Source organism: Triticum aestivum, chromosome 3D, assembly GCF_018294505.1.
Source record: "Triticum aestivum cultivar Chinese Spring chromosome 3D, IWGSC CS RefSeq v2.1, whole genome shotgun sequence".
NCBI classification, from domain to species: Eukaryota; Viridiplantae; Streptophyta; class Magnoliopsida; order Poales; family Poaceae; genus Triticum; species Triticum aestivum.
In genome coordinates, this window is record NC_057802.1 from 557948666 (window position 1) to 557950880 (window position 2215).

Sequence of the window (2215 nt, forward strand, 5' to 3'; positions counted from 1 at the left end):
TTTGCCATGTATGTAAATAGTAAATTTGCCATGAAATCTACAATAGAAAGATCATGGCGACTACAGAAAGTTTCTGCTATGGTCCAAATTCAAAACATAATACACCCCTGAAAACCAAAAAGATAAACTGGATGCGCATGTGAACATTATGGAAAAAATGTAAACTTGCCATGTTTGGAAAACAAACATGACATGAATTTGCCATGCCAACTAAGTATGTCTCCAATGCTAAAAGATGACATGGCAACTAAGTATGTCTCCAATGCTAAAACATGACATGAATGACATGGCAACTAAGTATATCTCCAATGCTAAAACATAACATGAATTTGCCATGGCAACTAAGTATGTCGACAATGCTAAAGCATGACATGAATTTGCCATGGCAACTAAGTTTGGCATGACATGAATTATGAATTGAACATAAAAGTATATGTAAAAACAGCAGAAGGGAGAATATCAAAATTATCACTTCCATCATCATTAAAAAACGAGGTATACAATTTCTGGTCTATCGACTTACTGAATAATCAGCACTTATATGGGCACCTTGGCACAGATTTCAAATATTTCAAACAAACAAACATACCTGAATGCTAAACAGAGTACAAATAAATCAAAGACTATGTGTAACTAAATTAACATGTGCCTCGCATCACACTGGAAATATATATGTGAATTTGTTCATCTCAAGACAAATTAGGCTAAAACAAACCAGACTAGTTGTGCTCAAATTCAACACAAAATGGACAGATCTGTAGACAAACCCAGCCGTCATGAAGCACCTGCTCCGACACCTGCGTGAGCAGCAGTAATAGATCAACAAAGCATGTTTCTCTCAAAAAACTGGATTTGTTCTTCTGCGCAAGCACGGTAAGGATTGTGGAGAAACGACATCATGAACTAACGGCAAAAAATCGAAATGGAATCATAGAAGGAAGAAGGACCAGACATTGACTTCGGCCCTAGTGAAGCATCTCCTGCACGATGAGGCAGAGGTGGCCCTCCTCTGTTGCGGCTGTGCTCGATCAGGTGGTGGACGTGTTATCCAATTTGTGCCCCGTCCGAGGCCGCCGTCTTGAAGTGGAGGAGAGGGTGATGCGGAAGCACATCCTACATGCCCCCTTGAACACTAGTCGGCCGCGCGTCGGCCTCGCTGCCGTTACCACCGGCGTGGCGGAGGCTCTCCCGGCATGCGTTCCTCAAGCCTAGCCAGGCAGCGCTGAGGTTGGATCCTGAACGGGCGACGGCGCGATGTGGATCTCCGGCGAGGCGGACCTGCACAGGGGCGGTGGGCGCGGGTGCTAGGCTGTGTTCAGCGGGCTCGGGAGTTGGAGGAGCTGCTCCTCCGGATCGGGAGCACGTGGCGGCGGATGGGACTGGTCGGGCATGGGTGGAAGAGGAAGAGGAGTGGGAGGAAGAGGAATGGGGAAGGATAGAGAGAGGTGTCGCAGTGCGGGCGTTCGGGGACGACGCCTATTTTTCCGAACGGGGACAAAACGTGACGTGGCGCCCCGAGATGCTTTACGATTTGTGCAAAAAATCCAACGGTGCTGAGCTCGTTCGGCGCGAGATGATAAAAAGCTGGTCGTTCGGGCGTTATTGTTTCCGCAAATCTAATTGTGAAAGTATTACTTTTTTTCCCGAACAGTTCCTTCCGTTAGAAATGGAAAAAAGACATGCGGGCAGCGGGATTTGAAGTCAGGATCTCTCGCTTCACATAGGCTGCATGAACCACTACAACATCCAACGACCTGCACTAACAACCTTCGTTTGCTTTCTTTTATTATTTCTACAACTCCCTAAGGCATATGGGAAGCTTTCCAAACCAATTTTTTTTTCTTTTTCTCTCTTTTTCTGTAACGGTTTTTTTCGCCTTTCTTACTTCCTTTCTTTTTGCCAAATACGTGCGCCTTACTAAAAAAATAAAGTAAAACATTTTTAAGAAAAAGGAATGAAGGTTCATTGGTTTTTTTAAGTTCATTGAATCTGAAGAAAAGTTCATCGAATTTGAGAAAAGTTCATCGATTATAAGAAAAGTTCATCGAATTTGAGAAAAGTTCATCATAATTAGAAAAAGTTCATCGCTTTTCAAAAAAAACGGCGGATTTGTAAAAAAAATCATCGTTTTTTTTAAAGCTCATCAAATTTGAAAACAGTTCATCGAATTTGGAAAAGGTTCATTGAATTTGTAAAAACTTTCATCAAAATTGAA

At 42.9% G+C, this 2215-nt stretch overlaps 1 long non-coding RNA gene across 1 annotated transcript; it reads right to left on the minus strand.

Annotated features, from left to right (window-relative positions):
• Positions 1-457: 457 nt before the first annotated feature.
• LOC123075410 (uncharacterized) lies at positions 458-1472 on the minus strand. The gene is made up of 2 exons (XR_006436134.1): positions 953-1472; positions 458-797 (listed from the first exon to the last, which is right to left on the minus strand). It is a non-coding gene; the product is annotated as an uncharacterized lncRNA (long non-coding RNA).
• Positions 1473-2215: the final 743 nt, after the last annotated feature.